Source organism: Pimephales promelas, chromosome 13 (genome assembly GCF_988280905.1).
Source record: "Pimephales promelas chromosome 13, fPimPro1.hap1.1, whole genome shotgun sequence".
NCBI lineage: Eukaryota > Metazoa > Chordata > Actinopteri > Cypriniformes > Leuciscidae > Pimephales > Pimephales promelas.
In genome coordinates, this window is record NC_142781.1 from 7,250,097 (window position 1) to 7,271,809 (window position 21,713).

The 21,713-nt window shown below is 42.8% G+C and overlaps 56 non-coding genes across 56 annotated transcripts; all 56 read left to right on the top strand.

Annotated features, from left to right (window-relative positions):
* The first annotated feature begins 108 nt into the window (after nt 1–108).
* trnav-cac (transfer RNA valine (anticodon CAC)) lies at nt 109–181 on the top strand. Its single transcript has one exon. It is a non-coding gene; the product is annotated as a tRNA-Val (tRNA).
* Nucleotides 182–446: 265 nt separating this feature from the next.
* Nucleotides 447–519, top strand: trnav-uac (transfer RNA valine (anticodon UAC)). The gene has a single exon. It is a non-coding gene; the product is annotated as a tRNA-Val (tRNA).
* Nucleotides 520–934: 415 nt separating this feature from the next.
* Nucleotides 935–1,007, top strand: trnav-cac (transfer RNA valine (anticodon CAC)). The gene has a single exon. It is a non-coding gene; the product is annotated as a tRNA-Val (tRNA).
* A 265-nt stretch (nt 1,008–1,272) lies between these two features.
* trnav-uac (transfer RNA valine (anticodon UAC)) lies at nt 1,273–1,345 on the top strand. The gene has a single exon. It is a non-coding gene; the product is annotated as a tRNA-Val (tRNA).
* Nucleotides 1,346–1,564: 219 nt separating this feature from the next.
* trnav-aac (transfer RNA valine (anticodon AAC)) lies at nt 1,565–1,637 on the top strand. Its single transcript has one exon. It is a non-coding gene; the product is annotated as a tRNA-Val (tRNA).
* Nucleotides 1,638–1,760: 123 nt separating this feature from the next.
* Nucleotides 1,761–1,833, top strand: trnav-cac (transfer RNA valine (anticodon CAC)). Its single transcript has one exon. It is a non-coding gene; the product is annotated as a tRNA-Val (tRNA).
* A 265-nt stretch (nt 1,834–2,098) lies between these two features.
* On the top strand, nt 2,099–2,171 carry trnav-uac (transfer RNA valine (anticodon UAC)). Its single transcript has one exon. It is a non-coding gene; the product is annotated as a tRNA-Val (tRNA).
* A 218-nt stretch (nt 2,172–2,389) lies between these two features.
* trnav-aac (transfer RNA valine (anticodon AAC)) lies at nt 2,390–2,462 on the top strand. Its single transcript has one exon. It is a non-coding gene; the product is annotated as a tRNA-Val (tRNA).
* A 123-nt stretch (nt 2,463–2,585) lies between these two features.
* Nucleotides 2,586–2,658, top strand: trnav-uac (transfer RNA valine (anticodon UAC)). The gene has a single exon. It is a non-coding gene; the product is annotated as a tRNA-Val (tRNA).
* A 414-nt stretch (nt 2,659–3,072) lies between these two features.
* Nucleotides 3,073–3,145, top strand: trnav-cac (transfer RNA valine (anticodon CAC)). The gene has a single exon. It is a non-coding gene; the product is annotated as a tRNA-Val (tRNA).
* Nucleotides 3,146–3,410: 265 nt separating this feature from the next.
* trnav-uac (transfer RNA valine (anticodon UAC)) lies at nt 3,411–3,483 on the top strand. Its single transcript has one exon. It is a non-coding gene; the product is annotated as a tRNA-Val (tRNA).
* Nucleotides 3,484–3,702: 219 nt separating this feature from the next.
* On the top strand, nt 3,703–3,775 carry trnav-aac (transfer RNA valine (anticodon AAC)). Its single transcript has one exon. It is a non-coding gene; the product is annotated as a tRNA-Val (tRNA).
* Nucleotides 3,776–3,898: 123 nt separating this feature from the next.
* Nucleotides 3,899–3,971, top strand: trnav-cac (transfer RNA valine (anticodon CAC)). The gene has a single exon. It is a non-coding gene; the product is annotated as a tRNA-Val (tRNA).
* A 557-nt stretch (nt 3,972–4,528) lies between these two features.
* trnav-aac (transfer RNA valine (anticodon AAC)) lies at nt 4,529–4,601 on the top strand. The gene has a single exon. It is a non-coding gene; the product is annotated as a tRNA-Val (tRNA).
* Nucleotides 4,602–4,724: 123 nt separating this feature from the next.
* On the top strand, nt 4,725–4,797 carry trnav-cac (transfer RNA valine (anticodon CAC)). Its single transcript has one exon. It is a non-coding gene; the product is annotated as a tRNA-Val (tRNA).
* A 265-nt stretch (nt 4,798–5,062) lies between these two features.
* Nucleotides 5,063–5,135, top strand: trnav-uac (transfer RNA valine (anticodon UAC)). The gene has a single exon. It is a non-coding gene; the product is annotated as a tRNA-Val (tRNA).
* Nucleotides 5,136–6,181: 1,046 nt separating this feature from the next.
* trnav-aac (transfer RNA valine (anticodon AAC)) lies at nt 6,182–6,254 on the top strand. The gene has a single exon. It is a non-coding gene; the product is annotated as a tRNA-Val (tRNA).
* Nucleotides 6,255–6,377: 123 nt separating this feature from the next.
* trnav-cac (transfer RNA valine (anticodon CAC)) lies at nt 6,378–6,450 on the top strand. The gene has a single exon. It is a non-coding gene; the product is annotated as a tRNA-Val (tRNA).
* Nucleotides 6,451–6,715: 265 nt separating this feature from the next.
* trnav-uac (transfer RNA valine (anticodon UAC)) lies at nt 6,716–6,788 on the top strand. The gene has a single exon. It is a non-coding gene; the product is annotated as a tRNA-Val (tRNA).
* A 754-nt stretch (nt 6,789–7,542) lies between these two features.
* Nucleotides 7,543–7,615, top strand: trnav-uac (transfer RNA valine (anticodon UAC)). The gene has a single exon. It is a non-coding gene; the product is annotated as a tRNA-Val (tRNA).
* Nucleotides 7,616–8,030: 415 nt separating this feature from the next.
* On the top strand, nt 8,031–8,103 carry trnav-cac (transfer RNA valine (anticodon CAC)). The gene has a single exon. It is a non-coding gene; the product is annotated as a tRNA-Val (tRNA).
* A 265-nt stretch (nt 8,104–8,368) lies between these two features.
* Nucleotides 8,369–8,441, top strand: trnav-uac (transfer RNA valine (anticodon UAC)). The gene has a single exon. It is a non-coding gene; the product is annotated as a tRNA-Val (tRNA).
* A 219-nt stretch (nt 8,442–8,660) lies between these two features.
* On the top strand, nt 8,661–8,733 carry trnav-aac (transfer RNA valine (anticodon AAC)). Its single transcript has one exon. It is a non-coding gene; the product is annotated as a tRNA-Val (tRNA).
* Nucleotides 8,734–8,856: 123 nt separating this feature from the next.
* trnav-cac (transfer RNA valine (anticodon CAC)) lies at nt 8,857–8,929 on the top strand. Its single transcript has one exon. It is a non-coding gene; the product is annotated as a tRNA-Val (tRNA).
* Nucleotides 8,930–9,194: 265 nt separating this feature from the next.
* trnav-uac (transfer RNA valine (anticodon UAC)) lies at nt 9,195–9,267 on the top strand. Its single transcript has one exon. It is a non-coding gene; the product is annotated as a tRNA-Val (tRNA).
* Nucleotides 9,268–9,486: 219 nt separating this feature from the next.
* trnav-aac (transfer RNA valine (anticodon AAC)) lies at nt 9,487–9,559 on the top strand. The gene has a single exon. It is a non-coding gene; the product is annotated as a tRNA-Val (tRNA).
* Nucleotides 9,560–9,682: 123 nt separating this feature from the next.
* Nucleotides 9,683–9,755, top strand: trnav-cac (transfer RNA valine (anticodon CAC)). Its single transcript has one exon. It is a non-coding gene; the product is annotated as a tRNA-Val (tRNA).
* A 557-nt stretch (nt 9,756–10,312) lies between these two features.
* On the top strand, nt 10,313–10,385 carry trnav-aac (transfer RNA valine (anticodon AAC)). The gene has a single exon. It is a non-coding gene; the product is annotated as a tRNA-Val (tRNA).
* A 123-nt stretch (nt 10,386–10,508) lies between these two features.
* Nucleotides 10,509–10,581, top strand: trnav-cac (transfer RNA valine (anticodon CAC)). The gene has a single exon. It is a non-coding gene; the product is annotated as a tRNA-Val (tRNA).
* Nucleotides 10,582–11,138: 557 nt separating this feature from the next.
* Nucleotides 11,139–11,211, top strand: trnav-aac (transfer RNA valine (anticodon AAC)). The gene has a single exon. It is a non-coding gene; the product is annotated as a tRNA-Val (tRNA).
* Nucleotides 11,212–11,334: 123 nt separating this feature from the next.
* Nucleotides 11,335–11,407, top strand: trnav-cac (transfer RNA valine (anticodon CAC)). Its single transcript has one exon. It is a non-coding gene; the product is annotated as a tRNA-Val (tRNA).
* A 557-nt stretch (nt 11,408–11,964) lies between these two features.
* On the top strand, nt 11,965–12,037 carry trnav-aac (transfer RNA valine (anticodon AAC)). Its single transcript has one exon. It is a non-coding gene; the product is annotated as a tRNA-Val (tRNA).
* Nucleotides 12,038–12,160: 123 nt separating this feature from the next.
* On the top strand, nt 12,161–12,233 carry trnav-cac (transfer RNA valine (anticodon CAC)). The gene has a single exon. It is a non-coding gene; the product is annotated as a tRNA-Val (tRNA).
* Nucleotides 12,234–12,790: 557 nt separating this feature from the next.
* On the top strand, nt 12,791–12,863 carry trnav-aac (transfer RNA valine (anticodon AAC)). Its single transcript has one exon. It is a non-coding gene; the product is annotated as a tRNA-Val (tRNA).
* Nucleotides 12,864–12,986: 123 nt separating this feature from the next.
* Nucleotides 12,987–13,059, top strand: trnav-cac (transfer RNA valine (anticodon CAC)). Its single transcript has one exon. It is a non-coding gene; the product is annotated as a tRNA-Val (tRNA).
* Nucleotides 13,060–13,616: 557 nt separating this feature from the next.
* On the top strand, nt 13,617–13,689 carry trnav-aac (transfer RNA valine (anticodon AAC)). Its single transcript has one exon. It is a non-coding gene; the product is annotated as a tRNA-Val (tRNA).
* A 123-nt stretch (nt 13,690–13,812) lies between these two features.
* Nucleotides 13,813–13,885, top strand: trnav-cac (transfer RNA valine (anticodon CAC)). Its single transcript has one exon. It is a non-coding gene; the product is annotated as a tRNA-Val (tRNA).
* A 557-nt stretch (nt 13,886–14,442) lies between these two features.
* Nucleotides 14,443–14,515, top strand: trnav-aac (transfer RNA valine (anticodon AAC)). Its single transcript has one exon. It is a non-coding gene; the product is annotated as a tRNA-Val (tRNA).
* A 123-nt stretch (nt 14,516–14,638) lies between these two features.
* On the top strand, nt 14,639–14,711 carry trnav-cac (transfer RNA valine (anticodon CAC)). Its single transcript has one exon. It is a non-coding gene; the product is annotated as a tRNA-Val (tRNA).
* Nucleotides 14,712–15,268: 557 nt separating this feature from the next.
* On the top strand, nt 15,269–15,341 carry trnav-aac (transfer RNA valine (anticodon AAC)). The gene has a single exon. It is a non-coding gene; the product is annotated as a tRNA-Val (tRNA).
* Nucleotides 15,342–15,464: 123 nt separating this feature from the next.
* trnav-cac (transfer RNA valine (anticodon CAC)) lies at nt 15,465–15,537 on the top strand. The gene has a single exon. It is a non-coding gene; the product is annotated as a tRNA-Val (tRNA).
* A 557-nt stretch (nt 15,538–16,094) lies between these two features.
* On the top strand, nt 16,095–16,167 carry trnav-aac (transfer RNA valine (anticodon AAC)). Its single transcript has one exon. It is a non-coding gene; the product is annotated as a tRNA-Val (tRNA).
* A 123-nt stretch (nt 16,168–16,290) lies between these two features.
* trnav-cac (transfer RNA valine (anticodon CAC)) lies at nt 16,291–16,363 on the top strand. The gene has a single exon. It is a non-coding gene; the product is annotated as a tRNA-Val (tRNA).
* Nucleotides 16,364–16,628: 265 nt separating this feature from the next.
* On the top strand, nt 16,629–16,701 carry trnav-uac (transfer RNA valine (anticodon UAC)). The gene has a single exon. It is a non-coding gene; the product is annotated as a tRNA-Val (tRNA).
* Nucleotides 16,702–16,920: 219 nt separating this feature from the next.
* trnav-aac (transfer RNA valine (anticodon AAC)) lies at nt 16,921–16,993 on the top strand. The gene has a single exon. It is a non-coding gene; the product is annotated as a tRNA-Val (tRNA).
* Nucleotides 16,994–17,116: 123 nt separating this feature from the next.
* Nucleotides 17,117–17,189, top strand: trnav-cac (transfer RNA valine (anticodon CAC)). Its single transcript has one exon. It is a non-coding gene; the product is annotated as a tRNA-Val (tRNA).
* A 265-nt stretch (nt 17,190–17,454) lies between these two features.
* trnav-uac (transfer RNA valine (anticodon UAC)) lies at nt 17,455–17,527 on the top strand. The gene has a single exon. It is a non-coding gene; the product is annotated as a tRNA-Val (tRNA).
* Nucleotides 17,528–18,281: 754 nt separating this feature from the next.
* trnav-uac (transfer RNA valine (anticodon UAC)) lies at nt 18,282–18,354 on the top strand. The gene has a single exon. It is a non-coding gene; the product is annotated as a tRNA-Val (tRNA).
* A 219-nt stretch (nt 18,355–18,573) lies between these two features.
* trnav-aac (transfer RNA valine (anticodon AAC)) lies at nt 18,574–18,646 on the top strand. Its single transcript has one exon. It is a non-coding gene; the product is annotated as a tRNA-Val (tRNA).
* Nucleotides 18,647–18,769: 123 nt separating this feature from the next.
* Nucleotides 18,770–18,842, top strand: trnav-cac (transfer RNA valine (anticodon CAC)). Its single transcript has one exon. It is a non-coding gene; the product is annotated as a tRNA-Val (tRNA).
* A 557-nt stretch (nt 18,843–19,399) lies between these two features.
* trnav-aac (transfer RNA valine (anticodon AAC)) lies at nt 19,400–19,472 on the top strand. Its single transcript has one exon. It is a non-coding gene; the product is annotated as a tRNA-Val (tRNA).
* Nucleotides 19,473–19,934: 462 nt separating this feature from the next.
* On the top strand, nt 19,935–20,007 carry trnav-uac (transfer RNA valine (anticodon UAC)). Its single transcript has one exon. It is a non-coding gene; the product is annotated as a tRNA-Val (tRNA).
* A 415-nt stretch (nt 20,008–20,422) lies between these two features.
* Nucleotides 20,423–20,495, top strand: trnav-cac (transfer RNA valine (anticodon CAC)). The gene has a single exon. It is a non-coding gene; the product is annotated as a tRNA-Val (tRNA).
* A 265-nt stretch (nt 20,496–20,760) lies between these two features.
* Nucleotides 20,761–20,833, top strand: trnav-uac (transfer RNA valine (anticodon UAC)). The gene has a single exon. It is a non-coding gene; the product is annotated as a tRNA-Val (tRNA).
* Nucleotides 20,834–21,052: 219 nt separating this feature from the next.
* trnav-aac (transfer RNA valine (anticodon AAC)) lies at nt 21,053–21,125 on the top strand. The gene has a single exon. It is a non-coding gene; the product is annotated as a tRNA-Val (tRNA).
* Nucleotides 21,126–21,248: 123 nt separating this feature from the next.
* trnav-cac (transfer RNA valine (anticodon CAC)) lies at nt 21,249–21,321 on the top strand. The gene has a single exon. It is a non-coding gene; the product is annotated as a tRNA-Val (tRNA).
* The last annotated feature ends 392 nt before the right edge of the window (nt 21,322–21,713 follow it).

Below are 21,713 nucleotides of genomic sequence, written 5' to 3' on the forward strand. Positions count from 1 at the left end.
CAGAAAATTTAAACTGTTTGCCACAACAGGAGGGCTCAGCTCACTTTTCCTTTGTACACTTTTTAACAAGCCTGCACCAGAAGATTTCTGTCTGCACATAAAGGGCTTGTTTCCGTAGTGTAGTGGTTATCACGTTCGCCTCACACGCGAAAGGTCCCCAGTTCGAAACTGGGCGGAAACTGTGGATGGTCTTTGCTAACATTTTTCAGTGGTTTTCTGTTGAGCAGGTCAGAACACTTGCAGGGCGATTTGCGGTGTAAATTCTTTAGAAAAGGACTAAAACAAAACAAATGACCATTGAAGTTTCCTGTAGAGTAATAAAAAATGTTAAGTCTGCCAACAAAAATAGCAGCTTTTTGCCATTTTAAGGACAGTGGGCAGTCTATCGTTTCAGTCGCTTTTGAACAAGCGTACGCTAAAAGAGGTCGGACTGTCTTCCAAGATAAGTTTCCGTAGTGTAGTGGTTATCACGTTCGCTTTACACGCGAAGGGTCCTCAGTTCGAAACTGGGCGGAAACAAGTAAAGGGGTTTTTAATATACGTGCTGAAATTCGCAACAAATTTTTTGGACTATTGAAATTAGGTGAGGGCAATTGTACCAAAGAGCTGTAGGCAGACTGCCATTCCGAATGAGCTCTTATCTGTTGTTTGTGGAATTTAAACAGCTTGTCACAATGCTTGCAGGAAAGATTATGGGATGGAGCCATTTTCGAAAAAGCACATATCTTACATAAGGAGGTTTCTGTAGTGTAGTGGTGATTACCTTCGCCTAACACGCGAAAGGGTCTCGGTTCGAAACCGAGCAGAAACAGCAATTGGCTTTTGGCAGAAAATTTAAACTGTTTGCCACAACAGGAGGGCTCAGCGCACTTTTCCTTTGTACACTTTTTAACAAGCCTGCACCAGAAGATTTCTGTCTGCACATAAAGGGCTTGTTTCCGTAGTGTAGTGGTTATCACGTTCGCCTCACACGCGAAAGGTCCCCAGTTCGAAACTGGGCGGAAACTGTGGATGGTCTTTGCTAACATTTTTCAGTGGTTTTCTGTTGAGCAGGTCAGAACACTTGCAGGACGATTTGCGGTGTAAATTCTTTAGAAAAGGACTAAAACAAAACAAATGACCATTGAAGTTTCCTGTAGAGCAATAAAAAATGTTTAGTCTGCCAACAAAAATAGCAGCTTTTTGCCATTTTAAGGACAGTGGGCAGTCTATCGTTTCAGTCGCTTTTGAACAAGCGTACGCTAAAAGAGGTCGGACTGTCTTCCAAGATAAGTTTCCGTAGTGTAGTGGTTATCACGTTCGCTTTACACGCGAAAGGTCCTCAGTTCGAAACTGGGCGGAAACAAGTAAAGGGGTTCTTAATATACGTGCTGAAATTAGCAACAAAGTTTTTGGACTATTGAAATTAGGTGAGGGCAATTGTACCAAAGAGCTGTAGGCAGACTGCCATTCCGAATGAGCTCTTATCTGTTGTTTGTGGAATTTAAACAGCTTGTCACAATGCTTGCAGGAAAGATTATGGGATGGAGCCATTTTCAAAAAAGCACATATCTTACATAAGGAGGTTTCTGTAGTGTAGTGGTGATCACGTTCGCCTAACACGCGAAAGGGCCTCGGTTCGAAACCGAGCAGAAACAGCAATTGGCTTTTGGCAGAAAATTTAAACTGTTTGCCACAACAGGAGGGCTCAGCTCACTTTTCCTTTGTACACTTTTTAACAAGCCTGCACCAGAAGATTTCTGTCTGCACATAAAGGGCTTGTTTCCGTAGTGTAGTGGTTATCACGTTCGCCTCACACGCGAAAGGTCCCCAGTTCGAAACTGGGCGGAAACTGTGGATGGTCTTTGCTAACATTTTTCAGTGGTTTTCTGTTGAGCAGGTCAGAACACTTGCAGGGCGATTTGCGGTGTAAATTCTTTAGAAAAGGACTAAAACAAAACAAATGACCATTGAAGTTTCCTGTAGAGTAATAAAAAATGTTTAGTCTGCCAACAAAAATAGCAGCTTTTTGCCATTTTAAGGACAGTGGGCAGTCTATCGTTTCAGTCGCTTTTGAACAAGCGTACGCTAAAAGAGGTCGGACTGTCTTCCAAGTTAAGTTTCCGTAGTGTAGTGGTTATCACGTTCGCTTTACACGCGAAAGGTCCTCAGTTCGAAACTGGGCGGAAACAAGTAAAGGGGTTTTTAATATACGTGCTGAAATTCGCAACAAAGTTTTTGGACTATTGAAATTAGGTGAGGGCAATTGTACCAAAGAGCTGTAGGCAGACTGCCATTCCGAATGAGCTCTTATCTGTTGTTTGTGGAATTTAAACAGCTTGTCACAATGCTTGCAGGAAAGATTATGGGATGGAGCCATTTTCGAAAAGCACATGTCTTACATAAGGAGGTTTCTGTAGTGTAGTGGTGATCACGTTCGCCTAACACGCGAAAGGGCCTCGGTTCGAAACCGAGCAGAAACAGCAATTGGCTTTTGGCAGAAAATTTAAACTGTTTGCCACAACAGGAGGGCTCAGCTCACTTTTCCTTTGTACACTTTTTAACAAGCCTGCACCAGAAGATTTCTGTCTGCACATAAAGGGCTTGTTTCCGTAGTGTAGTGGTTATCACGTTCGCTTTACACGCGAAAGGTCCCCAGTTCGAAACTGGGCGGAAACAAGTAAAGGGGTTCTTAATATACGTGCTGAAATTAGCAACAAAGTTTTTGGACTATTGAAATTAGGTGAGGGCAATTGTACCAAAGAGCTGTAGGCAGACTGCCATTCCGAATGAGCTCTTATCTGTTGTTTGTGGAATTTAAACAGCTTGTCACAATGCTTGCAGGAAAGATTATGGGATGGAGCCATTTTCAAAAAAGCACATATCTTACATAAGGAGGATCTGTAGTGTAGTGGTGATCACGTTCGCCTAACACGCGAAAGGGCCTCGGTTCGAAACCGAGCAGAAACAGCAATTGGCTTTTGGCAGAAAATTTAAACTGTTTGCCACAACAGGAGGGCTCAGCTCACTTTTCCTTTGTACACTTTTTAACAAGCCTGCACCAGAAGATTTCTGTCTGCACATAAAGGGCTTGTTTCCGTAGTGTAGTGGTTATCACGTTCGCCTCACACGCGAAAGGTCCCCAGTTCGAAACTGGGCGGAAACTGTGGATGGTCTTTGCTAACATTTTTCAGTGGTTTTCTGTAGAGCAGGTCAGAACACTTGCAGGGCGATTTGCGGTGTAAATTCTTTAGAAAAGGACTAAAACAAAACAAATGACCATTGAAGTTTTCTGTAGAGTAATAAAAAATGTTAAGTCTGCCAACAAAAATAGCAGCTTTTTGCCATTTTAAGGACAGTGGGCAGTCTATCGTTTCAGTCGCTTTTGAAAAAGCTTACGCTAAAAGAGGTCGGACTGTCTTCCAAGTTAAGTTTCCGTAGTGTAGTGGTTATCACGTTCGCTTTACACGCGAAAGGTCCTCAGTTCGAAACTGGGCGGAAACAAGTAAAGGGGTTTTTAATATACGTGCTGAAATTCGCAACAAAGTTTTTGGACTATTGAAATTAGGTGAGGGCAATTGTACCAAAGAGCTGTAGGCAGACTGCCATTCCGAATGAGCTCTTATCTGTTATTTGTGGAATTTAAACAGCTTGTCACAATGCTTGCAGGAAAGATTATGGGATGGAGCCATTTTCGAAAAAGCACATGTCTTACATAAGGAGGTTTCTGTAGTGTAGTGGTGATCACGTTCGCCTAACACGCGAAAGGGCCTCGGTTCGAAACCGAGCAGAAACAGCAATTGGCTTTTGGCAGAAAATTTAAACTGTTTGCCACAACAGGAGGGCTCAGCTCACTTTTCCTTGGTACACTTTTTAACAAGCCTGCACCAGAAGATTTCTGTCTGCACATAAAGGGCTTGTTTCCGTAGTGTAGTGGTTATCACGTTCGCCTCACACGCGAAAGGTCCCCAGTTCGAAACTGGGCGGAAACTGTGGATGGTCTTTGCTAACATTTTTCAGTGGTTTTCTGTTGAGCAGGTCAGAACACTTGCAGGGCGATTTGCGGTGTAAATTCTTTAGAAAAGGACTAAAACAAAACAAATGACCATTGAAGTTTCCTGTAGAGTAATAAAAAATGTTAAGTCTGCCAACAAAAATAGCAGCTTTTTGCCATTTTAAGGACAGTGGGCAGTCTATCGTTTCAGTCGCTTTTGAACAAGCGTACGCTAAAAGAGGTCGGACTGTCTTCCAAGATAAGTTTCCGTAGTGTAGTGGTTATCACGTTCGCTTTACACGCGAAATGTCCTCAGTTCGAAACTGGGAGGAAACAAGTAAAGGGGTTTTTAATATACGTGCTGAAATTCGCAACAAAGTTTTTGGACTATTGAAATTAGGTGAGGGCAATTGTACCAAAGAGCTGTAGGCAGACTGCCATTCCGAATGAGCTCTTATCTGTTGTTTGTGGAATTTAAACAGCTTGTCACAATGCTTGCAGGAAAGATTATGGGATGGAGCCATTTTCGAAAAAGCACATATCTTACATAAGGAGGTTTCTGTAGTGTAGTGGTGATCACGTTCGCCTAACACGCGAAAGGGCCTCGGTTCGAAACCGAGCAGAAACAGCAATTGGCTTTTGGCAGAAAATTTAAACTGTTTGCCACAACAGGAGGGCTCAGCTCACTTTTCCTTTGTACACTTTTTAACAAGCCTGCACCAGAAGATTTCTGTCTGCACATAAAGGGCTTGTTTCCGTAGTGTAGTGGTTATCACGTTCGCCTCACACGCGAAAGGTCCCCAGTTCGAAACTGGGCGGAAACTGTGGATGGTCTTTGCTAACATTTTTCAGTGGTTTTCTGTTGAGCAGGTCAGAACACTTGCAGGGCGATTTGCGGTGTAAATTCTTTAGAAAAGGACTAAAACAAAACAAATGACCATTGAAGTTTCCTGTAGAGTAATAAAAAATGTTAAGTCTGCCAACAAAAATAGCAGCTTTTTGCCATTTTAAGGACAGTGTGCAGTCTATCGTTTCAGTCGCTTTTGAACAAGCGTACGCTAAAACAGGTCGGACTGTCTTCCAAGTTAAGTTTCCGTAGTGTAGTGGTTATCACGTTCGCTTTACACGCGAAAGGTCCTCAGTTCGAAACTGGGCGGAAACAAGTAAAGGGGTTTTTAATATACGTGCTGAAATTCGCAACAAAGTTTTTGGACTATTGAAATTAGGTGAGGGCAATTGTACCAAAGAGCTGTAGGCAGACTGCCATTCCGAATGAGCTCTTATCTGTTGTTTGTGGAATTTAAACAGCTTGTCACAATGCTTGCAGGAAAGATTATGGGATGGAGCCATTTTCGAAAAAGCACATATCTTACATAAGGAGGTTTTTGTAGTGTAGTGGTGATCACGTTCGCCTAACACGCGAAAGGGCCTCGGTTCGAAACCGAGCAGAAACAGCAATTGGCTTTTGGCAGAAAATTTAAACTGTTTGCCACAACAGGAGGGCTCAGCTCACTTTTCCTTGGTACACTTTTTAACAAGCCTGCACCAGAAGATTTCTGTCTGCACCTGAAGGGCTTGTTTCCGTAGTGTGGTGGTTATCACGTTCGCCTCACACGCGAAAGGTCCCCAGTTCGAAACTGGGCGGAAACTGTGGATGGTCTTTGCTAACATTTTTTCAGTGGTTTTCTGTTGAGCGGGTCAGAACACTTGCAGGGCGATTTGTGGTGTAAATTCTTTAGAAAAGGACTAAAACAAAACAAATGACCATTGAAGTTTCCTGTAGAGTAATAAAAAATGTTTAGTCTGCCAACAAAAATAGCAGCTTTTTGCCATTTTAAGGACAGTGGGCAGTCTATCGTTTCAGTCGCTTTTGAACAAGCGTACGCTAAAAGAGGTCGGACTGTCTTCCAAGATAAGTTTCCGTAGTGTAGTGGTTATCACGTTCGCTTTACACGCGAAATGTCCTCAGTTCGAAACTGGGAGGAAACAAGTAAAGGGGTTTTTAATATACGTGCTGAAATTCGCAACAAAGTTTTTGGACTATTGAAATTAGGTGAGGGCAATTGTACCAAAGAGCTGTAGGCAGACTGCCATTCCGAATGAGCTCTTATCTGTTGTTTGTGGAATTTAAACAGCTTGTCACAATGCTTGCAGGAAAGATTATGGGATGGAGCCATTTTCGAAAAAGCACATATCTTACATAAGGAGGTTTCTGTAGTGTAGTGGTGATCACGTTCGCCTAACACGCGAAAGGGCCTCGGTTCGAAACCGAGCAGAAACAGCAATTGGCTTTTGGCAGAAAATTTAAACTGTTTGCCACAACAGGAGGGCTCAGCTCACTTTTCCTTTGTACACTTTTTAACAAGCCTGCACCAGAAGATTTCTGTCTGCACATAAAGGGCTTGTTTCCGTAGTGTAGTGGTTATCACGTTCGCCTCACACGCGAAAGGTCCCCAGTTCGAAACTGGGCGGAAACTGTGGATGGTCTTTGCTAACATTTTTCAGTGGTTTTCTGTTGAGCAGGTCAGAACACTTGCAGGGCGATTTGCGGTGTAAATTCTTTAGAAAAGGACTAAAACAAAACAAATGACCATTGAAGTTTCCTGTAGAGTAATAAAAAATGTTAAGTCTGCCAACAAAAATAGCAGCTTTTTGCCATTTTAAGGACAGTGTGCAGTCTATCGTTTCAGTCGCTTTTGAACAAGCGTACGCTAAAACAGGTCGGACTGTCTTCCAAGTTAAGTTTCCGTAGTGTAGTGGTTATCACGTTCGCTTTACACGCGAAAGGTCCTCAGTTCGAAACTGGGCGGAAACAAGTAAAGGGGTTTTTAATATACGTGCTGAAATTCGCAACAAAGTTTTTGGACTATTGAAATTAGGTGAGGGCAATTGTACCAAAGAGCTGTAGGCAGACTGCCATTCCGAATGAGCTCTTATCTGTTGTTTGTGGAATTTAAACAGCTTGTCACAATGCTTGCAGGAAAGATTATGGGATGGAGCCATTTTCGAAAAAGCACATATCTTACATAAGGAGGTTTTTGTAGTGTAGTGGTGATCACGTTCGCCTAACACGCGAAAGGGCCTCGGTTCGAAACCGAGCAGAAACAGCAATTGGCTTTTGGCAGAAAATTTAAACTGTTTGCCACAACAGGAGGGCTCAGCTCACTTTTCCTTGGTACACTTTTTAACAAGCCTGCACCAGAAGATTTCTGTCTGCACCTGAAGGGCTTGTTTCCGTAGTGTGGTGGTTATCACGTTCGCCTCACACGCGAAAGGTCCCCAGTTCGAAACTGGGCGGAAACTGTGGATGGTCTTTGCTAACATTTTTTCAGTGGTTTTCTGTTGAGCGGGTCAGAACACTTGCAGGGCGATTTGTGGTGTAAATTCTTTAGAAAAGGACTAAAACAAAACAAATGACCATTGAAGTTTCCTGTAGAGTAATAAAAAATGTTTAGTCTGCCAACAAAAATAGCAGCTTTTTGCCATTTTAAGGACAGTGGGCAGTCTATCGTTTCAGTCGCTTTTGAACAAGCGTACGCTAAAAGAGGTCGGACTGTCTTCCAAGATAAGTTTCCGTAGTGTAGTGGTTATCACGTTCGCTTTACACGCGAAAGGTCCTCAGTTCGAAACTGGGCGGAAACAAGTAAAGGGGTTTTTAATATACGTGCTGAAATTCGCAACAAATTTTTTGGACTATTGAAATTAGGTGAGGGCAATTGTACCAAAGAGCTGTAGGCAGACTGCCATTCCGAATGAGCTCTTATCTGTTGTTTGTGGAATTTAAACAGCTTGTCACAATGCTTGCAGGAAAGATTATGGGATGGAGCCATTTTCGAAAAAGCACATATCTTACATAAGGAGGTTTCTGTAGTGTAGTGGTGATCACCTTCGCCTAACACGCGAAAGGGCCTCGGTTCGAAACCGAGCAGAAACAGCAATTGGCTTTTGGCAGAAAATTTAAACTGTTTGCCACAACAGGAGGGCTCAGCGCACTTTTCCTTTGTACACTTTTTAACAAGCCTGCACCAGAAGATTTCTGTCTGCACATAAAGGGCTTGTTTCCGTAGTGTAGTGGTTATCACGTTCGCCTCACACGCGAAAGGTCCCCAGTTCGAAACTGGGCGGAAACTGTGGATGGTCTTTGCTAACATTTTTCAGTGGTTTTCTGTTGAGCGGGTCAGAACACTTGCAGGGTGATTTGCGGTGTAAATTCTTTAGAAAAGGACTAAAACAAAACAAATGACCATTGAAGTTTCCTGTAGAGTAATAAAAAATGTTTAGTCTGCCAACAAAAATAGCAGCTTTTTGCCATTTTAAGGACAGTGGGCAGTCTATCGTTTCAGTCGCTTTTGAACAAGCGTACGCTAAAAGAGGTCGGACTGTCTTCCAAGATAAGTTTCCGTAGTGTAGTGGTTATCACGTTCGCTTTACACGCGAAAGGTCCTCAGTTCGAAACTGGGCGGAAACAAGTAAAGGGGTTCTTAATATACGTGCTGAAATTCGCAACAAAGTTTTTGGACTATTGAAATTAGGTGAGGGCAATTGTACCAAAGAGCTGTAGGCAGACTGCCATTCCGAATGAGCTCTTATCTGTTGTTTGTGGAATTTAAACAGCTTGTCACAATGCTTGCAGGAAAGATTATGGGATGGAGCCATTTTCAAAAAAGCACATATCTTACATAAGGAGGTTTCTGTAGTGTAGTGGTGATCACGTTCGCCTAACACGCGAAAGGGCCTCGGTTCGAAACCGAGCAGAAACAGCAATTGACTTTTGGCAGAAAATTTAAACTGTTTGCCACAACAGGAGGGCTCAGCTCACTTTTCCTTTGTACACTTTTTAACAAGCCTGCACCAGAACATTTCTGTCTGCACATAAAGGGCTTGTTTCCGTAGTGTAGTGGTTATCACGTTCGCCTCACACGCGAAAGGTCCCCAGTTCGAAACTGGGCGGAAACTGTGGATGGTCTTTGCTAACATTTTTCAGTGGTTTTCTGTAGAGCAGGTCAGAACACTTGCAGGGCGATTTGCGGTGTAAATTCTTTAGAAAAGGACTAAAACAAAACAAATGACCATTGAAGTTTCCTGTAGAGTAATAAAAAATGTTAAGTCTGCCAACAAAAATAGCAGCTTTTTGCCATTTTAAGGACAGTGGGCAGTCTATCGTTTCAGTCGCTTTTGAACAAGCGTACGCTAAAAGAGGTCGGACTGTCTTCCAAGATAAGTTTCCGTAGTGTAGTGGTTATCACGTTCGCTTTACACGCGAAAGGTCCTCAGTTCGAAACTGGGCGGAAACAAGTAAAGGGGTTCTTAATATACGTGCTGAAATTCGCAACAAAGTTTTTGGACTATTGAAATTAGGTGAGGGCAATTGTACCAAAGAGCTGTAGGCAGACTGCCATTCCGAATGAGCTCTTATCTGTTGTTTGTGGAATTTAAACAGCTTGTCACAATGCTTGCAGGAAAGATTATGGGATGGAGCCATTTTCAAAAAAGCACATATCTTACATAAGGAGGTTTCTGTAGTGTAGTGGTGATCACGTTCGCCTAACACGCGAAAGGGCCTCGGTTCGAAACCGAGCAGAAACAGCAATTGACTTTTGGCAGAAAATTTAAACTGTTTGCCACAACAGGAGGGCTCAGCTCACTTTTCCTTTGTACACTTTTTAACAAGCCTGCACCAGAAGATTTCTGTCTGCACATAAAGGGCTTGTTTCCGTAGTGTAGTGGTTATCACGTTCGCCTCACACGCGAAAGGTCCCCAGTTCGAAACTGGGCGGAAACTGTGGATGGTCTTTGCTAACATTTTTCAGTGGTTTTCTGTAGAGCAGGTCAGAACACTTGCAGGGCGATTTGCGGTGTAAATTCTTTAGAAAAGGACTAAAACAAAACAAATGACCATTGAAGTTTCCTGTAGAGTAATAAAAAATGTTAAGTCTGCCAACAAAAATAGCAGCTTTTTGCCATTTTAAGGACAGTGGGCAGTCTATCGTTTCAGTCGCTTTTGAACAAGCGCACGCTAAAAGAGGTCGGACTGTCTTCCAAGTTAAGTTTCCGTAGTGTAGTGGTTATCACGTTCGCTTTACACGCGAAAGGTCCTCAGTCCGAAACTGGGCGGAAACAAGTAAAGGGGATTTTAATATACGTGCTGAAATTCGCAACAAAGTTTTTGGACTATTGAAATTAGGTGAGGGCAATTGTACCAAAGAGCTGTAGGCAGACTGCCATTCCGAATGAGCTCTTATCTGTTGTTTGTGGAATTTAAACAGCTTGTCACAATGCTTGCAGGAAAGATTATGGGATGGAGCCATTTTCGAAAAAGCACATATCTTACATAAGGAGGTTTCTGTAGTGTAGTGGTGATCACGTTCGCCTAACACGCGAAAGGGCCTCGGTTCGAAACCGAGCAGAAACAGCAATTGGCTTTTGGCAGAAAATTTAAACTGTTTGCCACAACAGGAGGGCTCAGCTCACTTTTCCTTTGTACACTTTTTAACAAGCCTGCACCAGAAGATTTCTGTCTGCACATAAAGGGCTTGTTTCCGTAGTGTAGTGGTTATCACGTTCGCCTCACACGCGAAAGGTCCCCAGTTCGAAACTGGGCGGAAACTGTGGATGGTCTTTGCTAACATTTTTCAGTGGTTTTCTGTTGAGCAGGTCAGAACACTTGCAGGGCGATTTGCGGTGTAAATTCTTTAGAAAAGGACTAAAACAAAACAAATGACCATTGAAGTTTCCTGTAGAGTAATAAAAAATGTTAAGTCTGCCAACAAAAATAGCAGCTTTTTGCCATTTTAAGGACAGTGGGCAGTCTATCGTTTCAGTCGCTTTTGAACAAGCGTACGCTAAAAGAGGTCGGACTGTCTTCCAAGTTAAATTTCCGTAGTGTAGTGGTTATCACGTTCGCTTTACACGTGAAAGGTCCTCAGTTCGAAACTGGGCGGAAACAAGTAAAGGGGTTTTTAATATACGTGCTGAAATTCGCAACAATTTTTTTGGACTATTGAAATTAGGTGAGAACAATTGTACCAAAGAGCTGTAGGCAGACTGCCATTCCGAATGAGCTCTTATCTGTTGTTTGTGGAATTTAAACAGCTTGTCACAATGCTTGCAGGAAAGATTATGGGATGGAGCCATTTTCGAAAAAGCACATATCTTACATAAGGAGGTTTCTGTAGTGTAGTGGTGATCACGTTCGCCTAACACGCGAAAGGGCCTCGGTTCGAAACCGAGCAGAAACAGCAATTGACTTTTGGCAGAAAATTTAAACTGTTTGCCACAACAGGAGGGCTCAGCTCACTTTTCCTTTGTACACTTTTTAACAAGCCTGCACCAGAAGATTTCTGTCTGCACATAAAGGGCTTGTTTCCGTAGTGTAGTGGTTATCACGTTCGCCTCACACGCGAAAGGTCCCCAGTTCGAAACTGGGCGGAAACTGTGGATGGTCTTTGCTAACATTTTTCAGTGGTTTTCTGTAGAGCAGGTCAGAACACTTGCAGGGCGATTTGCGGTGTAAATTCTTTAGAAAAGGACTAAAACAAAACAAATGACCATTGAAGTTTCCTGTAGAGTAATAAAAAATGTTAAGTCTGCCAACAAAAATAGCAGCTTTTTGCCATTTTAAGGACAGTGGGCAGTCTATCGTTTCAGTCGCTTTTGAACAAGCGCACGCTAAAAGAGGTCGGACTGTCTTCCAAGTTAAGTTTCCGTAGTGTAGTGGTTATCACGTTCGCTTTACACGCGAAAGGTCCTCAGTCCGAAACTGGGCGGAAACAAGTAAAGGGGATTTTAATATACGTGCTGAAATTCGCAACAAAGTTTTTGGACTATTGAAATTAGGTGAGGGCAATTGTACCAAAGAGCTGTAGGCAGACTGCCATTCCGAATGAGCTCTTATCTGTTGTTTGTGGAATTTAAACAGCTTGTCACAATGCTTGCAGGAAAGATTATGGGATGGAGCCATTTTCGAAAAAGCACATATCTTACATAAGGAGGTTTCTGTAGTGTAGTGGTGATCACGTTCGCCTAACACGCGAAAGGGCCTCGGTTCGAAACCGAGCAGAAACAGCAATTGGCTTTTGGCAGAAAATTTAAACTGTTTGCCACAACAGGAGGGCTCAGCTCACTTTTCCTTTGTACACTTTTTAACAAGCCTGCACCAGAAGATTTCTGTCTGCACATAAAGGGCTTGTTTCCGTAGTGTAGTGGTTATCACGTTCGCCTCACACGCGAAAGGTCCCCAGTTCGAAACTGGGCGGAAACTGTGGATGGTCTTTGCTAACATTTTTCAGTGGTTTTCTGTTGAGCAGGTCAGAACACTTGCAGGGCGATTTGCGGTGTAAATTCTTTAGAAAAGGACTAAAACAAAACAAATGACCATTGAAGTTTCCTGTAGAGTAATAAAAAATGTTAAGTCTGCCAACAAAAATAGCAGCTTTTTGCCATTTTAAGGACAGTGGGCAGTCTATCGTTTCAGTCGCTTTTGAACAAGCGTACGCTAAAAGAGGTCGGACTGTCTTCCAAGTTAAATTTCCGTAGTGTAGTGGTTATCACGTTCGCTTTACACGTGAAAGGTCCTCAGTTCGAAACTGGGCGGAAACAAGTAAAGGGGTTTTTAATATACGTGCTGAAATTCGCAACAATTTTTTTGGACTATTGAAATTAGGTGAGAACAATTGTACCAAAGAGCTGTAGGCAGACTGCCATTCCGAATGAGCTCTTATCTGTTGTTTGTGGAATTTAAACAGCTTGTCACAATGCTTGCAGGAAAGATTATGGGATGGAGCCATTTTCGAAAAAGCACATATCTTACATAAGGAGGTTTCTGTAGTGTAGTGGTGATCACGTTCGCCTAACACGCGAAAGGGCCTCGGTTCGAAACCGAGCAGAAACAGCAATTGGCTTTTGGCAGAAAATTTAAACTGTTTGCCACAACAGGAGGGCTCAGCTCACTTTTCCTTTGTACACTTTTTAACAAGCCTGCACCAGAAGATTTCTGTCTGCACATAAAGGGCTTGTTTCCGTAGTGTAGTGGTTATCACGTTCGCCTCACACGCGAAAGGTCCCCAGTTCGAAACTGGGCGGAAACTGTGGATGGTCTTTGCTAACATTTTTCAGTGGTTTTCTGTAGAGCAGGTCAGAACACTTGCAGGGCGATTTGCGGTGTAAATTCTTTAGAAAAGGACTAAAACAAAACAAATGACCATTGAAGTTTCCTGTAGAGTAATAAAAAATGTTAAGTCTGCCAACAAAAATAGCAGCTTTTTGCCATTTTAAGGACAGTGGGCAGTCTATCGTTTCAGTCGCTTTTGAACAAGCGCACGCTAAAAGAGGTCGGACTGTCTTCCAAGTTAAGTTTCCGTAGTGTAGTGGTTATCACGTTCGCTTTACACGCGAAAGGTCCTCAGTCCGAAACTGGGCGGAAACAAGTAAAGGGGATTTTAATATACGTGCTGAAATTCGCAACAAAGTTTTTGGACTATTGAAATTAGGTGAGGGCAATTGTACCAAAGAGCTGTAGGCAGACTGCCATTCCGAATGAGCTCTTATCTGTTGTTTGTGGAATTTAAACAGCTTGTCACAATGCTTGCAGGAAAGATTATGGGATGGAGCCATTTTCGAAAAAGCACATATCTTACATAAGGAGGTTTCTGTAGTGTAGTGGTGATCACGTTCGCCTAACACGCGAAAGGGCCTCGGTTCGAAACCGAGCAGAAACAGCAATTGGCTTTTGGCAGAAAATTTAAACTGTTTGCCACAACAGGAGGGCTCAGCTCACTTTTCCTTTGTACACTTTTTAACAAGCCTGCACCAGAAGATTTCTGTCTGCACATAAAGGGCTTGTTTCCGTAGTGTAGTGGTTATCACGTTCGCCTCACACGCGAAAGGTCCCCAGTTCGAAACTGGGCGGAAACTGTGGATGGTCTTTGCTAACATTTTTCAGTGGTTTTCTGTTGAGCAGGTCAGAACACTTGCAGGGCGATTTGCGGTGTAAATTCTTTAGAAAAGGACTAAAACAAAACAAATGACCATTGAAGTTTCCTGTAGAGTAATAAAAAATGTTAAGTCTGCCAACAAAAATAGCAGCTTTTTGCCATTTTAAGGACAGTGGGCAGTCTATCGTTTCAGTCGCTTTTGAACAAGCGTACGCTAAAAGAGGTCGGACTGTCTTCCAAGTTAAATTTCCGTAGTGTAGTGGTTATCACGTTCGCTTTACACGTGAAAGGTCCTCAGTTCGAAACTGGGCGGAAACAAGTAAAGGGGTTTTTAATATACGTGCTGAAATTCGCAACAATTTTTTTGGACTATTGAAATTAGGTGAGAACAATTGTACCAAAGAGCTGTAGGCAGACTGCCATTCCGAATGAGCTCTTATCTGTTGTTTGTGGAATTTAAACAGCTTGTCACAATGCTTGCAGGAAAGATTATGGGATGGAGCCATTTTCGAAAAAGCACATATCTTACATAAGGAGGTTTCTGTAGTGTAGTGGTGATCACGTTCGCCTAACACGCGAAAGGGCCTCGGTTCGAAACCGAGCAGAAACAGCAATTGGCTTTTGGCAGAAAATTTAAACTGTTTGCCACAACAGGAGGGCTCAGCTCACTTTTCCTTGGTACACTTTTTAACAAGCCTGCACCAGAAGATTTCTGTCTGCACCTAAAGGGCTTGTTTCCGTAGTGTAGTGGTTATCACGTTCGCCTCACACGCGAAAGGTCCCCAGTTCGAAACTGGGCGGAAACTGTGGATGATCTTTGCTAACATTTTTCAGTGGTTTTCTGTTGAGCAGGTCAGAACACTTGCAGGGCGATTTGCGGTGTAAATTCTTTAGAAAAGGACTAAAACAAAACAAATGACCATTGAAGTTTCCTGTAGAGTAATAAAAAATGTTAAGTCTGCCAACAAAAATAGCAGCTTTTTGCCATTTTAAGGACAGTGGGCAGTCTATCGTTTCAGTCGCTTTTGAACAAGCGTACGCTAAAAGAGGTCGGACTGTCTTCCAAGTTAAATTTCCGTAGTGTAGTGGTTATCACGTTCGCTTTACACGTGAAAGGTCCTCAGTTCGAAACTGGGCGGAAACAAGTAAAGGGGTTTTTAATATACGTGCTGAAATTCGCAACAATTTTTTTGGACTATTGAAATTAGGTGAGGGCAATTGTACCAAAGAGCTGTAGGCAGACTGCCATTCCGAATGAGCTCTTATCTGTTGTTTGTGGAATTTAAACAGCTTGTCACAATGCTTGCAGGAAAGATTATGGGATGGAGCCATTTTCGAAAAAGCACATATCTTACATAAGGAAGTTTCTGTAGTGTAGTGGTGATCACGTTCGCCTAACACGCGAAAGGGCCTCGGTTCGAAACCGAGCAGAAACAGCAATTGGCTTTTGGCAGAAAATTTAAACTGTTTGCCACAACAGGAGGGCTCAGCTCACTTTTCCTTGGTACACTTTTTAACAAGCCTGCACCAGAAGATTTCTGTCTGCACCTAAAGGGCTTGTTTCCGTAGTGTAGTGGTTATCACGTTCGCCTCACACGCGAAAGGTCCCCAGTTCGAAACTGGGCGGAAACTGTGGATGATCTTTGCTAACATTTTTCAGTGGTTTTCTGTTGAGCAGGTCAGAACACTTGCAGGGCGATTTGCGGTGTAAATTCTTTAGAAAAGGACTAAAACAAAACAAATGACCATTGAAGTTTCCTGTAGAGTAATAAAAAATGTTAAGTCTGCCAACAAAAATAGCAGCTTTTTGCCATTTTAAGGACAGTGGGCAGTCTATCGTTTCAGTCGCTTTTGAACAAGCGTACGCTAAAAGAGGTCGGACTGTCTTCCAAGTTAATTTTCCGTAGTGTAGTGGTTATCACGTTCGCTTTACACGTGAAAGGTCCTCAGTTCGAAACTGGGCGGAAACAAGTAAAGGGGTTTTTAATATACGTGCTGAAATTCGCAACAAAGTTTTTGGACTATTGAAATTAGGTGAGGGCAATTGTACCAAAGAGCTGTAGGCAGATTGCCATTCCGAATGAGCTCTTATCTGTTGTTTGTGGAATTTAAACAGCTTGTCACAATGCTTGAAGGAAAGATTATGGGATGGAGCCATTTTCGAAAAAGCACATATCTTACATAAGGAGGTTTCTGTAGTGTAGTGGTGATCACGTTCGCCTAACACGCGAAAGGGCCTCGGTTCGAAACCGAGCAGAAACAGCAATTGGCTTTTGGCAGAAAATTTAAACTGTTTGCCACAACAGGAGGGCTCAGCTCACTTTTCCTTTGTACACTTTTTAACAAGCCTCCACCAGACGATTTCTGTCTGCACATAAAGGGCTTGTTTCCGTAGTGTAGTGGTTATCACGTTCGCCTCACACGCGAAAGGTCCCCAGTTCGAAACTGGGCGGAAACTGTGGATGGTCTTTGTTAACATTTTTCAGTGGTTTTCTGTTGAGCAGGTCAGAACACTTGCAGGGCGATTTGCGGTGTAAATTCTTTAGAAAAGGACTAAAACAAAACAAATGACCATTGAAGTTTCCTGTAGAGTAATAAAAAATGTTAAGTCTGCCAACAAAAATAGCAGCTTTTTGCCATTTTAAGGACAGTGGGCAGTCTATCGTTTCAGTCGCTTTTGAACAAGCGTTCGCTAAAAGAGGTCGGACTGTCTTCCAAGTTAAGTTTCCGTAGTGTAGTGGTTATCACGTTCGCTTTACACGCGAAAGGTCCTCAGTTCGAAACTGGGCGGAAACAAGTAAAGGGGTTTTTAATATACGTGCTGAAATTTGCAACAAAGTTTTTGGACTATTGAAATTAGGTGAGGGCAATTGTACCAAAGAGCTGTAGGCAGACTGCCATTCCGAATGAGCTCTTATCTGTTGTTTGTGGAATTTAAACAGCTTGTCACAATGCTTGCAGGAAAGATTATGGGATGGAGCCATTTTCGAAAAAGCACATATCTTACATAAGGAGGTTTCTGTAGTGTAGTGGTGATCACGTTCGCCTAACACGCGAAAGGGCCTCGGTTCGAAACCGAGCAGAAACAGCAATTGGCTTTTGGCAGAAAATTTAAACTGTTTGCCACAACAGGAGGGCTCAGCTCACTTTTCCTTTGTACACTTTTTAACAAGCCTGCACCAGAAGATTTCTGTCTGCACATAAAGGGCTTGTTTCCGTAGTGTAGTGGTTATCACGTTCGCCTCACACGCGAAAGGTCCCCAGTTCGAAACTGGGCGGAAACTGTGGATGGTCTTTGCTAACATTTTTCAGTGGTTTTCTGTTGAGCAGGTCAGAACACTTGCAGGGCGATTTGCGGTGTAAATTCTTTAGAAAAGGACTAAAACAAAACAAATGACCATTGAAGTTTCCTGTAGAGTAATAAAAAATGTTAAGTCTGCCAACAAAAATAGCAGCTTTTTGCCATTTTAAGGACAGTGGGCAGTCTATCGTTTCAGTCGCTTTTGAACAAGCGTACGCTAAAACAGGTCGGACTGTCTTCCAAGTTAAGTTTCCGTAGTGTAGTGGTTATCACGTTCGCTTTACACGCGAAAGGTCCTCAGTTCGAAACTGGGCGGAAACAAGTAAAGGGGTTTTTAATATACGTGCTGAAATTCGCAACAAAGTTTTTGGACTATTGAAATTAGGTGAGGGCAATTGTACCAAAGAGCTGTAGGCAGACTGCCATTCCGAATGAGCTCTTATCTGTTGTTTGTGGAATTTAAACAGCTTGTCACAATGCTTGCAGGAAAGATTATGGGATGGAGCCATTTTCGAAAAAGCACATATCTTACATAAGGAGGTTTTTGTAGTGTAGTGGTGATCACGTTCGCCTAACACGCGAAAGGGCCTCGGTTCGAAACCGAGCAGAAACAGCAATTGGCTTTTGGCAGAAAATTTAAACTGTTTGCCACAACAGGAGGGCTCAGCTCACTTTTCCTTGGTACACTTTTTAACAAGCCTGCACCAGAAGATTTCTGTCTGCACCTGAAGGGCTTGTTTCCGTAGTGTGGTGGTTATCACGTTCGCCTCACACGCGAAAGGTCCCCAGTTCGAAACTGGGCGGAAACTGTGGATGGTCTTTGCTAACATTTTTTCAGTGGTTTTCTGTTGAGCGGGTCAGAACACTTGCAGGGCGATTTGTGGTGTAAATTCTTTAGAAAAGGACTAAAACAAAACAAATGACCATTGAAGTTTCCTGTAGAGTAATAAAAAATGTTTAGTCTGCCAACAAAAATAGCAGCTTTTTGCCATTTTAAGGACAGTGGGCAGTCTATCGTTTCAGTCGCTTTTGAACAAGCGTACGCTAAAAGAGGTCGGACTGTCTTCCAAGATAAGTTTCCGTAGTGTAGTGGTTATCACGTTCGCTTTACACGCGAAAGGTCCTCAGTTCGAAACTGGGCGGAAACAAGTAAAGGGGTTTTTAATATACGTGCTGAAATTCGCAACAAATTTTTTGGACTATTGAAATTAGGTGAGGGCAATTGTACCAAAGAGCTGTAGGCAGACTGCCATTCCGAATGAGCTCTTATCTGTTGTTTGTGGAATTTAAACAGCTTGTCACAATGCTTGCAGGAAAGATTATGGGATGGAGCCATTTTCGAAAAAGCACATATCTTACATAAGGAGGTTTCTGTAGTGTAGTGGTGATCACGTTCGCCTAACACGCGAAAGGGCCTCGGTTCGAAACCGAGCAGAAACAGCAATTGGCTTTTGGCAGAAAATTTAAACTGTTTGCCACAACAGGAGGGCTCAGCTCACTTTTCCTTTGTACACTTTTTAACAAGCCTGCACCAGAAGATTTCTGTCTGCACATAAAGGGCTTGTTTCCGTAGTGTAGTGGTTATCACGTTCGCCTCACACGCGAAAGGTCCCCAGTTCGAAACTGGGCGGAAACTGTGGATGGTCTTTGCTAACATTTTTCAGTGGTTTTCTGTAGAGCAGGTCAGAACACTTGCAGGGCGATTTGCGGTGTAAATTCTTTAGAAAAGGACTAAAACAAAACAAATGACCATTGAAGTTTCCTGTAGAGTAATAAAAAATGTTAAGTCTGCCAACAAAAATAGCAGCTTTTTGCCATTTTAAGGACAGTGGGCAGTCTATCGTTTCAGTCGCTTTTGAACAAGCGCACGCTAAAAGAGGTCGGACTGTCTTCCAAGTTAAGTTTCCGTAGTGTAGTGGTTATCACGTTCGCTTTACACGCGAAAGGTCCTCAGTCCGAAACTGGGCGGAAACAAGTAAAGGGGATTTTAATATACGTGCTGAAATTCGCAACAAAGTTTTTGGACTATTGAAATTAGGTGAGGGCAATTGTACTAAAGAGCTGTAGGCAGACTGCCATTCCGAATGAGCTCTTATCTGTTGTTTGTGGAATTTAAACAGCTTGTCACAATGCTTGCAGGAAAGATTATGGGATGGAGCCATTTTCGAAAAAGCACATGTCTTACATAAGGAGGTTTCTGTAGTGTAGTGGTGATCACGTTCGCCTAACACGCGAAAGGGCCTCGGTTCGAAACCGAGCAGAAACAGCAATTGGCTTTTGGCAGAAAATTTAAACTGTTTGCCACAACAGGAGGGCTCAGCTCACTTTTCCTTTGTACACTTTTTAACAAGCCTGCACCAGAAGATTTCTGTCTGCACATAAAGGGCTTGTTTCCGTAGTGTGGTGGTTATCACGTTCGCCTCACACGCGAAAGGTCCCCAGTTCGAAACTGGGCGGCAACTGTGGATGGTCTTTGCTAACATTTTTTCAGTGGTTTTCTGTTGAGCGGGTCAGAACACTTGCAGGGCGATTTGTGGTGTAAATTCTTTAGAAAAGGACTAAAACAAAACAAATGACCATTGAAGTTTCCTGTAGAGTAATAAAAAATGTTTAGTCTGCCAACAAAAATAGCAGCTTTTTGCCATTTTAAGGACAGTGGGCAGTCTATCGTTTCAGTCGCTTTTGAACAAGCGTACGCTAAAAGAGGTCGGACTGTCTTCCAAGATAAGTTTCCGTAGTGTAGTGGTTATCACGTTCGCTTTACACGCGAAAGGTCCTCAGTTCGAAACTGGGCGGAAACAAGTAAAGGGGTTTTTAATATACGTGCTGAAATTCGCAACAAATTTTTTGGACTATTGAAATTAGGTGAGGGCAATTGTACCAAAGAGCTGTAGGCAGACTGCCATTCCGAATGAGCTCTTATCTGTTGTTTGTGGAATTTAAACAGCTTGTCACAATGCTTGCAGGAAAGATTATGGGATGGAGCCATTTTCGAAAAAGCACATATCTTACATAAGGAGGTTTCTGTAGTGTAGTGGTGATCACCTTCGCCTAACACGCGAAAGGGCCTCGGTTCGAAACCGAGCAGAAACAGCAATTGGCTTTTGGCAGAAAATTTAAACTGTTTGCCACAACAGGAGGGCTCAGCGCACTTTTCCTTTGTACACTTTTTAACAAGCCTGCACCAGAAGATTTCTGTCTGCACATAAAGGGCTTGTTTCCGTAGTGTAGTGGTTATCACGTTCGCCTCACACGCGAAAGGTCCCCAGTTCGAAACTGGGCGGAAACTGTGGATGGTCTTTGCTAACATTTTTCAGTGGTTTTCTGTTGAGCGGGTCAGAACACTTGCAGGGCGATTTGCGGTGTAAATTCTTTAGAAAAGGACTAAAACAAAACAAATGACCATTGAAGTTTCCTGTAGAGTAATAAAAAATGTTTAGTCTGCCAACAAAAATAGCAGCTTTTTGCCATTTTAAGGACAGTGGGCAGTCTATCGTTTCAGTCGCTTTTGAACAAGCGTACGCTAAAAGAGGTCGGACTGTCTTCCAAGATAAGTTTCCGTAGTGTAGTGGTTATCACGTTCGCTTTACACGCGAAAGGTCCTCAGTTCGAAACTGGGCGGAAACAAGTAAAGGGGTTCTTAATATACGTGCTGAAATTCGCAACAAAGTTTTTGGACTATTGAAATTAGGTGAGGGCAATTGTACCAAAGAGCTGTAGGCAGACTGCCATTCCGAATGAGCTCTTATCTGTTGTTTGTGGAATTTAAACAGCTTGTCACAATGCTTGCAGGAAAGATTATGGGATGGAGCCATTTTCAAAAAAGCACATATCTTACATAAGGAGGTTTCTGTAGTGTAGTGGTGATCACGTTCGCCTAACACGCGAAAGGGCCTCGGTTCGAAACCGAGCAGAAACAGCAATTGGCTTTTGGCAGAAAATTTAAACTGTTTGCCACAACAGGAGGGCTCAGCTCACTTTTCCTTTGTACACTTTTTAACAAGCCTGCACCAGAAGATTTCTGTCTGCACATAAAGGGCTTGTTTCCGTAGTGTAGTGGTTATCACGTTCGCCTCACACGCGAAAGGTCCCCAGTTCGAAACTGGGCGGAAACTGTGGATGGTCTTTGCTAACATTTTTCAGTGGTTTTCTGTAGAGCAGGTCAGAACACTTGCAGGGCGATTTGCGGTGTAAATTCTTTAGAAAAGGACTAAAACAAAACAAATGACCATTGAAGTTTCCTGTAGAGTAATAAAAAATGTTAAGTCTGCCAACAAAAATAGCAGCTTTTTGCCATTTTAAGGACAGTGGGCAGTCTATCGTTTCAGTCGCTTTTGAACAAGCGCACGCTAAAAGAGGTCGGACTGTCTTCCAAGTTAAGTTTCCGTAGTGTAGTGGTTATCACGTTCGCTTTACACGCGAAAGGTCCTCAGTCCGAAACTGGGCGGAAACAAGTAAAGGGGATTATAATATACGTGCTGAAATTCGCAACAAAGTTTTTGGACTA